Here is a 16049-nt window from a genome sequence, read left to right on the forward strand (position 1 = left end):
AGGCAAGAAAACTGACAGTAAGGAAACAGGATAAGGAAAAGGAAGACATCTGATACAGACAGTCAGAAGACAGCGGCTGCAACTTCTGTGCAAATACAGCACTTGCAAATTAGCCAATACCTAGATACAGTTTGACCTCATTACTTGGACAGAAAAAAGTCAACATTACCTATTATACATAAATCAAGTGTCCCTAGAGAGTAAAGAACTATAACTTCCAGGCAATTTAAAAAAAAAAAAAAACCCACACACAACAAACAACAAAACCAAACCAAACCATGTTCAGCTTCATTGTTAGTCATAAGGATGAAAACAATGCAGGGTACAAAGATGAAGAGGCTAGGACGTCAGTCCTGCAAGGTTACCAAAAAGCTCTTCCCTAAAGGTCTTCCCTTCTCTTTGAGAAGGAGGTGGGGAAGACAGGAAGATAAATTGGAAGAGATCATTTACAGGCCAAAATATTGGAAAATGCATTATTTTTCTCATTTTCTAGCAATCTTAACATTGTACAATGTTCCCAAATATTTTTGAGCACAACAGTATTGACTGTTCACTGTTTTATTTTTTTAAGTAACAGTGAAGGCTGAGAAGCTGCATTCACACAGTTTATATTTGTCAAAAAAAGTATATGAGAGGCATTATCATGAAATTATTTAATACCATTTGAGTTCAGCAGTTTTTACATCTCCTGACACTCATAAAAGTTCATGATTTCCTGAGGAGGGGGTGAGCATATCATTCGTGCTTTTTCTGTCAGGTGGAAGAGGGCAACAACGGGTATGGTATTTAAACAGTTGATGTTAGATCTTATTACAAATATCATATTAGCTTAACAGGTTACAGCAAACTACTACTGCTGTTTGCTACTGCAACTTTAGAAATTCCAGTGAAGTGGTGACTACACAACTGCCTGGAAGCTGAATTTCTCAACTTCCAAACCAGCTACCAATAACATTAGTTCCTGCATAAATGCAGATCAACTTCCATAAGTATTCACTTTGTTTATAAAACAATGCTCAGCTCCTTTAAACATCAGAAGCCAACTGATTCAATGTTAACTAAAAAAAAAAAACAAACCACAACTTAGACTGACAAGGTGAAAAAGGAGCTCTGTTTTGAAAAATACCAAAGTACAGAGATCTCAGTTAAAGTTCATTAACTAGTTTCTGTATTGCAGCAATTTTAAAGCACAAACTTTTTCTTTCTTACATTAGTGTGAGTTACATATTCTAAAATTAAACAACTATTGAACTAGTTCGCATAGAAACTGATAGGAAATGGATAGTGAGTATTTATTTATATCTGATCCATTTTCTAACTACAGTAATAGCTAGGAGTCAAAGTACATCTTAACCTTCAAAGTTGCTTACATAAATATGCACAAATACAGTATTTCCCAGACAGCTATGAAAAGTGCCAGCAAGTTTTCTGTAAAGGCTGTATTTGGTAGAATTTTCTCATAGCTGCCAGAGAGGCAATCTTTCATTAGAACAAGATGTAATTAAGTAGTACAAATGCAAACAGGACTAAAAATCTGTGATTTAAAATCAAAGAAGAAACAAAATTGTTTTTAATGATAAGTTTCTACATACACAATTCACAGATAGCAAAGCATGCTGTTAAATGAAGAGGTAAAAACATCAATTTAGACTAAACAACACAGTATTTTCAAAAAACTAACAAGGCTACAAGCTTTCCTTGATTTTACTCACTTTGTTTTCTGATCCAGGTTCTACTACTAAGAGGTTCTACTACTTTAGTCTAAAAGCTGTATTTCAGCACTAACAATGTAAAAAAGGTGACTAATCTAGTACTTTTTTGGGTGGGATGGAAGGGAAGGAGAAGGGTAGAAAACAAGGGGTAAGAGTAGGAAATCGCTACAAATACATTTGCATAATGGTTCCTCTGACTACACAGGATGCTGTGAAATGGGTGGTAACTGCTAACTCATTGAAGTTTTTCCAAAGACTATATACAGAAGAGTAAATCCAGGAAATAATTATATATTTTGAAATATCATCACCAAAGTTCAGAGGCAAAATCTTTGTATTCTGTTGCATGCTTCCAAGTCCTGCTCATCTGTCATCCATTTAAACCAGTCTAATTTTAATGTCAAATTTTAACATGTTATTACAGATATCCTACCTCATCCATCTTTTTGGTAGCACATATTGTATCATAATATTAATATTAACAAGGCTTTTCCTCTTATGTCCATAGCTTCTTGTCCAAGACTAAAGGCAGGGCCATTCTATGCTCCCAGACCTGAGGAATACTTGAAGAATGACGTCTCTTCCCAGTGTCCAAATATTTTGTACAGACATTGCCAACAGCAGCATTAACAAATGTAATGTTCTGAATTAGATGTTAAGTGAATTTATATACCTATTTAGTTTAACTTATGAAAGCATAAAGAACCATAGATACTATCTAATAAGAAGGACAATTTAACACTTTCAAAGAACATAGCCAATCCTTACCCAATCAATTATTGTCCATCAACAGTGACTTCTGACTGCAAAGCAATTCTTTGCTAGGTCCAGAAGTCTCTCTCCATTCACACAGTATGACCTAAAATACTTCCCTTAACTCTTGCCTGCCAAACAAGTCCTTGTCACTTATTTTCAAGTCACTGACTACTGGATATTCATGACAGAAGACACTAACTAATCACTAGCCACTTCATCTCAACTTTGTTCAAATACAAGCCCATTCCTCAATCCCCTCCCTACAAACTGAGTAGTAGCTAGTCTAGTCTGCTGAGTCCCAGTTTCACTTGTATCTCATTAACGCTTTACATCATTTGGGGGTTATATAGCATAAGACCACGGGTATTGTTACAACTTACATAACCTACACTGTTTTTTTCCCCCGATCCTCTGCTATCACTCAGTTAATATCTCTCCTTTTACAAAAATTGTTATTCTCACATCATCTTTCCTTTTGGCATGAACACCTTGCTTCTCAAATCAACTATTAACCCTTTTTAATTCTTCTCTTATCCCAAACAAGATTTTGCCCCATCCTTCATCTTTGCTATTCAATTTATCACTTTTCATATATCAACTTTTAGTCACCTGCTTTGAGAAAGAAGGCATGAAAAGCAGATGACTAAAGCAGACCAAACTAAAAACATTATCAACAGAGTGCTGGTAGATCTGGATGAGGAAAAGGTCTTAAAGACTACCTTAAGTTAAATTTTAAGTTGGTCACATGTATGAACTTCTCCCCGAGATTTTGCTGTGGTCTATCTCTCAGTACTGATATTAGCTCCTCCCTTTCGACACAGTCCTGCAACACTTAACTTGTGGATGAGCCTTAAATCCACCCTTCTGCTTCCCACACCGTTTTGCCTCGTACCAGTGACGGAAATAACTCCCTCTTCCAAACACCCTTTTGGAGAAAGTTTAGTTCATCACTAGGAGTTTTATCAAACAGTGATCGAGGTACAGCATGTTTTTTGCTTATGTAGCCTTTTGAAGTACTTACCAGCAAAGTTACTTGCTGAAGTGCTAAGAGGGTCACAGATTTGAAGTACCAACACTTCCATTATATAGACAAAAAGTAGAACTTAGACCCCAAATCAAGGTGGTAGATACAAGTTTACCTCTCTGTCTATACCAACTTGACATGACAATCTGTTTCCAGACTCATATTGGTAATGGTCACAAGCTGGAAGATCTTCCAGATATCCAAAGTGATGTTCACAACCAGTACTGCTGCTATTGCTTTTTAAATATTTCAGCTAACAGCATCTAAATCCTAGTTCACACATAATGCAATAAATGGGTCTCAGGAGAGAGTTTCCCTGAAGTCTGCTCAAAGGCATAAGTAGAGAGACATCTTAAATCTTCTCCATTCAAAATGACACTTAAGATTTTTAAAATTAGCCTCAAACATATATGAACCACCAATAACTATGCTCTCATTGCTACTAAAAGTATTTTGCAATATAGTCTAAGAACAGTGTTTTCAATTTTATTTTAAGCCTCCTCAGGTTCCACTATAGCATAATTTCTAGTTTTGCAAATCACCAAATGAACTGACAAACCTACTATTTCACGACTATCAAAGTAGTTGTGACAATTTTATAGAAGGTTTGCTCAAAATTACCACCACAAATGAAAAACTAAGGTACAATTCAAGCAGTGCAGTAGATGGCACTCTTCCACCAAAATCAAAAGAGGAGACTATGTCATCAAGTAAACAAGGGGTACCTTGGAGCTGGAATTCTTATTTTTAATATGCAAAACCAGTTCCTACTCATTAGAGTGTTTCTTGATTTTTTTTTTTGTGCTTTTCATAGAACTTGGAAAAATAATTTATTACATACCAAAATATGAAGAGGGATCACTGTTTTGTTGAAATACCTGGAATTTTACTTAGCTATTTTGTCTAGACATTTGTGCTATTACACATAGTTGCATTTCACACCACAAAAATAGCTACATATCAGTGTTGCATGAAGTGGTACTTTTGTGGCTTGTGTTTACCCTCTATTAAAATGTTGACATTGTCCCTAGAAGTTGCTTATACAACCTTAATTCATACCTCCTCAAATGTATTATATTTTTAAAAGTTTATGCACTCTTTCAATATCACTAGTAAGCATTTTGCATTATTTAGCTTAAATTTTATTTTAAAATAGTGTCAAAAAGAGATAAATGGTCATTAGAAAAACCTAAATTACCAGATAAAAAAACTGGCATTAAAACATGCAGTTCTTCAATATTATTAAAATGCAACACATAGCATTAAAAAAAAAAAATAAGCCTACCTATTCTATCTTAACTCTTTTTTAAAATTGTTGCAGATGCCACCTTGGATCCTGTAGCTTGCTCTCAGTGTCCTTCAGGACTACAGATGGGTCCTTTCTTTGGCCCTAAGAAATGCACCACTTGACAGTGCTAAAGAGTTCCCATGAGAGTATAAACACAGACCTGCTGTTCTGTACAGGATGTGGATGTCAAACAAATAGCTTTTATTAGCACTGGGAAGGCAATAATTCAGACAGTATTATGAGATTTCCAAGTACCCACAGCCCAGTTTAAGACTGCAAAAGGATAGAAAACAGATCATCAACAGCAAAGCACAGTCCAAGGTAGTTCTCCTATGCATCTTTCCTGCAGTTCTTCTGGTAGGCACTTTAAACTATTAGATAGAGGGAAGATATTACCTTGCAAATCTAGCTTCGGCAAGATTTCTTTCTTTTGATACTTTAGAGAATCTGCTCATCTTTTAGCCTTGTGCACTTCCAGTTCCTGTCAGATTCCAAGTAATGTCTGGTACTTCAGGCAGTGCTTATCTGCCCTGCTATTACAAGAATGTTTGTTTTGCTTCTTTGTCCTCTGCTAGTAATTTCTGAGGCTGAAGAGCTATTTTGATCAACTTTGACAGAAGGGAAGTCTTATAGATCATACTTTGCTGTAAATTTTATGAAAATAGGAAGCTGATACGAGAAACCCAGATTAGGGCCATATCCCATCAAAAGGAGAAAGGTGGCAGCATTACCTCAACATCCTAAAATAGAGGCTCTGTATAAAATGCTGCAGTCACAGGAAACATTTCAAAAGTTACAACACACAGGTAGTTACACTACAAGATAGAGCCATGTGATAGCAGGTTTCACAAATGTCTGGTTCTTTCCTCTAGATAAAAGTATCCAAAATAATGAACGTCTATATATTACAACTCACTTCCTATAACTGAAACTGTTCCAGTTCCAAGGGAAGGGGAAACCCCATTCTCTTCATATGATGGCTTGAAGGAAGTATTATATATGACAAATCACTGTTTTGAGCCCTTCAAAGGTGCAGAACTACACCCATTTATGCTGCTCAGCATTTCCAAGGTTCCTCCACAATCCTGTAGCTTAACTGAAATATCTAGCAATAGTTCTGCAAGAATGAGATTGTCTTAAAAAAATACACACTGGAATTTAATAGTTTGACGTCTCATTTATTAGGAGCAAGGAAACAGGCGGGGCTGGGGGGTGGGTGGGTAAAGGAAGTTGAGCATAGTCAAGGAAAGGCTGCAGAAACAGAGTAGAGGTTTTCCTTTCCACACAGTGCTGGTGTCTCTTTCACTACCACCCTACTCCCCAAATGCCAGGAGAAGACATTGACATTTCCACTGTTTCTCCCCCTTTTTTTAAATGGTAAAAAGGTGGCAAGGTAAAGACCAAGTCTGCACAGAGATGTGCTTGAAGACAAATACAGCCAGATTTCTCAGAAAATTACCACCTTCAAAATGACAGTTGCTAAAGTACAAAACTAAGAAAGTTCAGACTTTTGGGGGTTTTTTAAGCAATTTGGTTCCCATTGGAATCCTCAGCAACTTATTTACACAAGAACCACTCCAAGAGTGAAAAGGCTGCTGCTTAGTTAAAAGATAAAAAGTATTTTAAAACCTAGCAATCATACATCTTCCAAAAAAGTAACCTCTATCATCATCTCTAGTCACAGTACTACCCCCGCAAATAAAATTTTAAAAAGGCATTAAAAAAGAAATCAAACACTCACTGTTTGAGGCAGACTATCAACACAGTCCAGAGCTTTACTGAGGTTTTAATGTCAAAGACTGAAGTTAGTGTCAAATAGACAGGGTTTCCCACTTTCTCTAGGGAAGTTTCCAGCTGTGAAAAACAGTGCTTCAGAAATGCTGTAACATGAAAATATCCAGGGGCTCAGACAAAAGAAAGTATTGTCTGAAACAGGACTCTGCATCCAACCTCAAGATGGTTTCTAAGCAGCAAATCCAGATCATTAAAAATTAACATGGCATTGTAGCCTATTCAGTTCAGACCTGCCTTGAGTCAGGACAACCTGCACTGACACAGTGTAATTCACTGCTTAAAACATTTGTTTTAATGTTTTGAATGTCAGACAGCTTTCTCAACTCAGCAACAGAGAAAGTGATATTAATTAGTTTTGAAAGTTCACTTCTGTAACAGCTTCCATCAAAAAATACAGCAGGAAACAAGCGAAATAACTCTCAGCCAGCTACTGCAACTGACTAGAAGCTGCAACGTGGAAGTTTGACATATGCTCTGCATGGTGAGGAGTAAAAACACAGGAGGCTCAGATATAAACTGAAATAGCAAGGATTTAAGTTGATATCTGACAGACTAAATCACCTGTGATGTTCCTCTAAACATTTACTAGAAAGAAAAAAAAAACAACAAAAACACAGGGGAAAACTATTGTTTCCAAGATTTGGCTAGAAAAGTTTGAAGAGAATAAATACCATCTCTACAAGGTACCATTCAAAGTTTATTTCTTCTTTCAAATGTTAGCATAGCAGAATGGCAAACAGGAACAAATAATCACATTGTATATTTATAGTGGTCAGTACCTCTGTGTGAATAAAAAAAGATTTAAGAAATTCATTAGACTTCCTGATGGTAAGGAATTCCACTGAAGCTAAATTCAAGTCACATATGTATTAAGAGAAAAAGCCAAGTTTATTTTTGCTTACAAAAAGAGAAACTTCATTGGCCAACTGCATGCAGATTCACTTTAATTCTTTGAAGAATTACGTGTCTGGAAGTGTTTTGCTTGCAAATTATCCCAACTTCTTTTGCAACAAAGGACTATAAAAAAAAAAACTAGCTAGCACTGCAACCTTAAGTCTGATTACTACTCATTTTTCCCCATGAATGCCCAGGTTCCCAACTTCAGCCTCCAGGAAAGGCTGAAAGACAGGCTGTTTAATCAAGAATCCCCTACAAATCCCTACACATTCCGAGTCTGTTTGACTCTCTAAACTTGGCGAGTCTGCAGAGAACAGGTAGTATTCAAATCCACTGTGTGGTAACAAGGCTGCACAATCAGGACAATGAAACTTTTCAACAGAATCAAGCCTTATCCCTCCTCACAAGCCACATATATACACAAACTTGATACTCTTGAAGCAGAGGAAAAAGAGGAAAGAGTTAAATCATTCACCCCAAGCCACCTCCAGGATGGATACATTATTAGAAACTGTTCACGGACAAGAGCTACAATTAACTCTTGCAGAAGCACCACTGTACTAAAGCACACCTGGAAACAGTATTTTTGAAGAATCGTTTAGTGAGAAAATCAATTGCATACAGACACTGAAAATTGCATATGTTTAAGATACAGACATACTAACTAGGTTTCAAAAGACAAGCAGAGATTATTTCTATTAACCAATAATTCAATAACTTCCAATAATTCAAAATAGCAACTATAAAAGGAACAATCTCTTCATATAATCTCCTCAAATACAAGTGAAAAAAAGGAACATCAACTAGTGGCTTGTTGTAAAAACCCAGGGTGAAATCTGTTTTACTAAAAACCACCATGATGGACCAATACATGCATTCCAGTCAAACATCAACAAAAATAGTATGCTGAATGGCATTTATTAGTAGTCCTTTAAAATAAAAAAAAAAAAAAAGATAACCAGATAACTAACATACCAAATAATAGCTGTGACCAGCACTGAGCTAAGACTTCAGATTACAAAATTTTTAAAAGTTCTTATTAGAAGCTGAAAATAATATATTTATGATTCAGTATCACTCATACAGAATGCACTTACACTGATCATTTTTAAAGATTCTCCATTAGTACACTAAGACAACACTAACAAGTATCCCCAGCTGAGTTTAATTTCAGAAGTGAACTCCCCCCAAATTAAGTACATTTGTATAATTTATAATTATATGCTTTTAATTTACTATAGCAGACAATGAGAAGTTTCAGAATACAGAGGATTCTCTACTTTTAGAGGGCTTTTTTTGTAGAACAAACTATGCGGACAAAGTTTTCAAACTATGTTTTTATGTATATTACCTGTTTTGTAACTGAAATCTGCTAATTTTAAGTTGGACACTAAATATAATTTCATTAATATTTTACAAGAACAGTCGTTTTTAATGAGCCTTCCTACAGCAGCTGAAATTATATTCCTAAAACTGTCAATCCATTATTCTGTAGATTAGAACAGCAAGCATTAGTAGCATCTTCTTTGTCAAACTGGATAGAACTACTGTAATAGCATATTATGACATTTGAAGAATGGCACAGAGTAGTTTTCCCCCCCTTTAAAAACTTAAAGCCATTGTTTCCTGAACTTGCCCAGCACTCTGTTCTAATTGCAACAGTAACCTCCACTGCAGACAAAAAAGCCAAGGCAGAGAACATTATCAGATCACGGCGTGATTAACACACAGTTTTCATGCCAGCTTACTTGATGTTAAAACTCACCACTACACTACACCAACCCTCTCGGCACTTTATGTTTTACCATACCATAGAAACTGTTTCATCAACTGTTCAGGCATCTGATAAATTTTGCTTAAGCAGCAAAGATTATTTCCTTGCTAACAAACCACAGAAACTGAGAAAATTTTAAGTTGTGTTTATAAAAATGATTACAATGTGAAGTACTGAGTTGAAATGAAGAAGCTTGTGCAATCATACTGTGGAACAACTATCATAGTTAAGGAATTCTTCCCTCTGACAGGAGTCAGCCAGACTAAGAGCACAGGAGCCACCTGTGATGGGTTAACCCTGGCTGGATGCCAGGTGCCCACCAGAGCTGTTCTATCACTCCCCCTCCTTCTCAACTGGACAGGGGAGAGAAAATATAACAAAGAGCTTGTGGGTCGAGATAAGGATAGGAGAGATCACTCACCAATTACCATCACGGGCAAAACAGACTCAGTTTGGGGAAAAATTAACTTGATTTATTACAAATCAACCGGAGTAGGGTAATGAGAAATAAAACCAAATCTCAGAACACCTTCCCTCCACCCCTCCCTTCTTCCCGGGCACAACTTCACTCCCGGATTCTCTACCACCCCCCCCCAGCGGCACAGGGGGACGGGGATGGGGTTTACGGTCAGTTCATCACACGTTATTTTCTGCCGCTTCATCCTCCTCAGGGGGAGGACTCATCACACTCTTCCCCTGCTCCAGCGTGGGGTCCCACCCACGGGAGACAGTCCTCCACGAACTTCTCCAACGTGGGTCCTTCCCACGGGCTGCAGTTCTTCACGAACTGCTCCAGCATGGGTCCTTTCCACAGTGTGCAGTCCTTCAGGCACAGACTGCTCCAGCGTGAGCCCCCCACGGGGTCACAAGTCCTGCCAGAAAACCTGCTCTGTGGGCTCCTCTCTCCACAGATCCGCAGGTCCTGCCAGGAGCCTGCTCCAGCGCGGGGTTCCCACGGGGTCACAGCCTCCTTCGGGAACCCACCTGCTCCGGCGTGGGGTCCTCCACGGGCTGCAGGTGGATATCTGCTCCACTGTGGACCTCCATGGACTGCAGGGGGACAGCCTGCCTCACCATGGTCTTCACCACGGGCTGCAGGGGAATCTCTGCTCCGGCGCCTGGAGCATCTCCTCCCCCTCCTTCTTCACTGACCTTGGTGTCCGCAGGGTTGTTTCTCTTACATGTTCTCACTCCTCTCTCCGGCTGCCGAATACCGCCGTCCCAACTTTTTTTCCTTCTTAAAAATGTTATCACAGAGGCGTTACCACTATCGCTGATTGGCTTGGCCTTGGCCGGCGGCGGGTCTGTCTTAGAGCCGGCTGGTATGGGCTCTCTCGAACACAGGGGAAGCTTCCAGCAGCTTCTTACAGAAGCCACCCCTGTAACCCCACCCGCTACCAAAACCTTGCCACACAAAACCAATACACCACCACACTGACTCAAGCCAGAGTTCCATGCAGCCCAGCACTGTCTCTCCTACAACAGCAAATCAACATTATTTAAGAAGACCACACTAGCCTGGCCACTTTTTGTAGCTTATTCCCTTCTCACTCCCAAACCAAACTTTCCTAGTGGATTAAGTATGTTAGAGGACAAATCCTAGTCCAGTCCCTTTAGCATCTGCTTATTGAGCCGTTGTCTGACAGTTTGTCCATTCCCCTCTGGAATACAGTAGTACAGCCTGCCGACACCACCTCCCACACCCACAAATTCTAGAATTTCACTACTCATTGTATTCAAACTAAAAATTGCTTTTTATCTCTTTTAAATCAGTCTAATAGTATTTTAGGGAATGCCCCCTAGTTTTTGCACTGCAAATTTGCTATGTGACAGCGCAGCATGCATTTTAACCAGTGTCCTCTTGATTTTATAACCCTTGATCATATTTACCCCTTCTCCTCCTCTCTAAACTGAGGAATCCAAGCACTGTTAATCCTCTTGTAAGGCAGCTACTCTGTTCTCAATAATTCTAGCTTCCCTCCTCTAAACCAATGCCACTTAAGATGCAGAAACCAGAAAAACATAGGACTCAAAATCTGGACACACTACTGTTCTATATGACAGCAAAATTATGATTTTTTTTTTTTTTCCTCACCATGGTCTTCCAAGTTTGTTGGGCAGATTTGGTAACAGCAAATCAAAAAGCCAAGTTTCAGTAGTCAGTTCAGAGAAAGTATGTATCCACTTATCCACCAATTGGAAGCTTTGTACTTTGACTGGTGTGATCTGTCTCAAACACCTACTTTAAGCCAATCCTATTTTTCTTTAATATATTTTATATAGTACATATAATACAGTACACTAAATAGATTTATATTTATACAACACACTAAGTATTACATATAATCTCAAGTAAGTATCAGCTTGAATTCAGACAGGTGAATTACTATGAAATCATATACAAAACTTATGAACTAAACATTTAAGTAGTATTCTTGGAATTGAAGTAGTGTCTCCCAAGTTTCTGCAGCCTAACTAGGAATTGACTTCCACTGCCCACCCCCATCCTACCCCCCCAGGTCAATCTTGAAAATAGAGGAAGACTAAATTTGTAAAGGAAAACCCAACTTTAACTGAGTTATGAAACACTAGGTAGGCAACAACCAAATACTTCCCTCCTCCTGGTTTTAGAAACTATCCTTCTTTAAAAGGGTTTCACTAAGGTAACAATTGAAGTCTGTAAGTATTCTGCCCAGGCCAGGGTACACTAGACACAGATAAGTTAAGGTCACTTTTGAGCACTTAAGGGAGAAGAGCCTGTCCATAACCTTAACAAAATAGCAAGGATCTCCACAACTTTTGTCTACTGAAATGAAATGCAGGCAGCTCCTATTTACCAGAGGAACTGGTGACAGTGATCACCTCTAGTGCTTATTATGCCAAGACAGATGACTTTACCCTCAGGTGCAAGAGTAATAACAGCCTCATTTTTTAGCTATTTTATAATGGAAAAAACTCATCAAGAAATTTTTTTTAGTGACTACCATATACTTACATTTAAATCACACACTATCACATTTCTGGCCCCTTTAGAATTGTAATTTCTGGTACTAAAATAGAGCTAGCTTTAAATAAAGTCTGCTACAAATAAAAGTCAGTTCTGCTGCAAGGTAGGGGACCAGATACTGATGCATTCAAATATTGATCACTTAGCTCTCCAATTACAGCTATGCACCAGCTGTGATGTTGTCCTGGTTTCAGCTGGGATAGAGTTAACTGTCTTCCTAGTAGCTGGTACAGTGCTATGTTTTGAGTTCAGTATAAGAAGAATGTTGATAACACTGATGTTTTCAGTTGTTGCTCAGTAGTGTTTAGACTAATGTCAAGGATTTTTCAGCTTCTCATGCCCAGCCAGTGAGAAAGCTGGAGGGGCACAAGAAGTTGGCACAGGACACAGCCAGGGCAGCTGACCCAAACTGGCCAACGGTGTATTCCATACCATGGGACGTCCCATCCAGTATAGGAACGGGGAAGTGGGGGGCAGGGATTCGCCGCTCGGGGACTGGCTGGGTGTCGGTCGGCGGGTGGTGAGCAATTGCACTGCGCATCATTTGTACATTCCAATCCTTTCATTATTGCTGTTGTCATTTTATTAGTGTTATCATTATCATTATTAGTTTCTTCTTTTCTGTTCTATTAAACCGTTCTTATCTCAACCCACGGGTTTTGCTTCTTTTCCCGATTTTCTCCCCCATCCCACTGGGGGGGGGAGTGAGTGAGCGGCTGCGTGGTGTTTAGTTGCTGGCTGGGGTTAAACCACGACAGATGTCTATGTACTTGCAGATCTGTAGAAGTTAGGTTTTTATTTCTGTAGAGATGTATTTGCAAACTGCCATAACAGGGGCCTTTACGGCTGTTAGCACTAATACTACACTGAATGCGTTACAGGTAACTTTCCTGCATTCGAAGAGATGTGTTTAAGTTTCAGTCAGTTTATCTATAGAAAGCTACGGGAGGTAAAAGAGGCTGCACAAACGTCATCAAAAAACCTGGTCTGGAAATAACAGAATGCACTGTTAGTTATGCACAACATGACTATTGCAAAGTAGTAGAACTGCTTCTGGTTATGATACACTAAAATGCAAAACTGCAGTTCCTAAATATTTTGTAACCAAACTTCACTTTAGCACCTTCTGATGTGCTGCTTCTCCCACTGGGAACTGCCAGCAGAAAGAACAGATCACCAAAAGTCAGTAAAGTTTGCTCAGGAAATGCCACCTCCTTCCCACTTTTTTTTTTTTTTCTTTTTACTCAGAACAGCATTTATTTGATCTGGAGATTATTGGCACAGTGTTCATATGGAAAAAAACACAAAACAGATCAAAACCCAACAAACCCACAGTGATTTCAAATTGCTATAGTTCAAGAGTCAAGTAGTTTTTGTCCTTTGCTACTCAAGAAAAGAAACAATATTACAAAAGTTAACTCCTGCTACCTCTTCCTCACAGCATCCTCTAAAGCACATATAAATCCCATTCTATTTTTTTTTTTTTTTTACTATCCCTTTGACTATTAATATAATTGGGACTATATTCGCAGTACTTCCATGGGCAATGTCAAAGAAAACAAGGGCAACAATCAAGTCCTAGGCAGCCACATATACTGGGGGTAATTGAAAAAAGTTTATGGACCTATGTTTTTGTTTAGTTTTTTTTAACTGAAAGATAGAGAAGTATGTACAAAAAAATTTAAGAAAATGGTAGTATTCTTTGTGAGTGGCTGCTATTTGAATATTATTTCCTTTGGCCAGCAGCCTTTATGACAGCATGGGGACATTACTCACAGACTGTGTATTTTAAAGAGATAGGCTACCTGATCTCTTTTTTTCCAGGTTAGTAACTCACCAGGATTTCTTTCCAAAGTGTTATGTTTCCCACCTAATTATTTTAAAGAATGAGGGGATATTCACCATGCCAGCAAGAAATCTGATTACATTTAGTCACTTAAATACAATTTTATTAGGGGCTTTTTTTGGTGACTTTCCTTTTTATCTGACATTTAAGGGAAGCTGTGAAGCTAATCTCACTACACCAGTTTACTGCACAAGTTTGGAACACATATAAAAAGGAATGCCAGGCAAGTTATTGCTTTGCAGCCCATTCTCCATATTAATAAGAATCACTAAAGCTTAGTAACTGTACTTTTAATATCAACACTACAAAGTTCAGTCAAGAATGTTTTTCAACTGTGAAGATGAACATCTGCTCTGTTTAACAAGGTAGTAAGACTGGATAGAGCATATGCTAAAAAGAATACAAGCTTGCTAATCCTATCAATTTAACATTAAGCGATCACCAAAAAATTAGCATTCTATTCTTTTTGCCTAATAAGCAAGTAGACAAATGCAAATTGCTTTTGTCCATCTGCTGCTGCTGACTATGAGTTGCTGTTACTAGGTGGGAAAGAGGCAGGACCCTTAGTAGAAAAGGTTATAAAAAAAACATTGGATACCGGCTGGATTACCTCTTTAGCCAGCTACTCTTGAAGTGTTAAATACATCGTCTTAACATGAACCGAAGATCTAATAGCGTTTATCAAACACATACAGAGTACAAGCCTGGCAGCAGCTTCAAGAGGCTATGCAATGCAATCCCCTCCTTGAAATGGCATGAATCACACAAAATAAAGCAGTAGCTCAGTAAACAGAAGTATAAAGGCCTTGCTTCCTCTGGATCTGCATCCTTCCTTTAGCTCCCTGGTTTCCAAAGTTAAAACAGCTCCTGTGAAGACTTTTCACAAGAATATAGCAGCAGGAGGAAACAATTAGTTCTTGAAGAATCCATGGGAGATACCTCATAAAAGGGCGAGTTTGGTCTATAGCCTTCTTGCTGGAGAACCTAACCTCCTCTCTCCACCAGTATTGCTCTTACAAACACTGTCTGGTTTGAGCGGGACAGGCTAAGACTTATTCTGGACATGGAAGCAGTGGTCACTGCAATTATATTATCTCAATTTTAGAAGGAAATAAAGTTTCAAGTAGTCCAAACAGAAAACTGGTTTTGTTACTACCTTTTTAAGGCACTTATGAAAAAATCCCATGACATTCAGTAAAATGAATAAAGTAGCCTTTAGTTATTTCTATCAAGCTATAAACTTCTCTGTAGAACAGCAATCAAGCAGTTGATTTTTGCAAACTACAACACTTCAGACTGCAATTTCAAGTATTGCAAGATCAGCATCATTGTACTACAAAAAATTTCAGTTTCACATGTTTTAATTAGCTCAATCAGCATAAACCAGCACTCCTCAAAGCATTTAATCTTGCACTGTTTTCTATACTAGCAGACACACATTTCAAGTTTCATCTACTTTCACTATTCTTGACACTTAAGATAAAATTCAAAGCAAATGAAAAATGTGTAAGTACAGAACCACTGATGCAGAGTAGAACTGCTGTGGACACATGACTAGGGAAGATCTATTCCTGAACTTCAGTGAAAAAATTTTACCAATACAGTATTAAAATCAATTTTACTTCAGCAATTGATAGAGCTGCCTCAATACGAACACTGTCAGTAACTAGATTTTTTTATTTATTTAGGAGAAGCTTAGGGATTCAAAATAGACTAAGTCTTTGCAGGAAGTGATTTAAGTTAGAACAACTAGTACACAGCCAAGGCTGTTATCAAGTTGTACAGATCTCAGACATAAAAGCAGTTTTGGAATCTCTTACCAAAGAGAGATTTTCATTGTAAGACGAAATGGTTCTCATTTGTGGCAGAATCTTAAACAGAACATCATGTCAGATCAGGCTAAATGATAGCCACAGAAAAAGTAATTTCACAAAAGCATTGTAAAAATCAA

At 38.1% G+C, this 16049-nt stretch overlaps 1 protein-coding gene across 14 annotated transcripts in view; it reads right to left on the minus strand.

The window, feature by feature from the left end:
* The window catches only part of STXBP5 (syntaxin binding protein 5), a 123871-nt gene that overhangs the window by 95734 nt on the left and 12088 nt on the right, over positions 1 to 16049 (minus strand). The gene's annotated exons all lie outside the window — the stretch shown is intronic.

Source organism: Harpia harpyja, chromosome 4 (assembly GCF_026419915.1).
Source record: "Harpia harpyja isolate bHarHar1 chromosome 4, bHarHar1 primary haplotype, whole genome shotgun sequence".
Lineage (NCBI taxonomy): Eukaryota > Metazoa > Chordata > Aves > Accipitriformes > Accipitridae > Harpia > Harpia harpyja.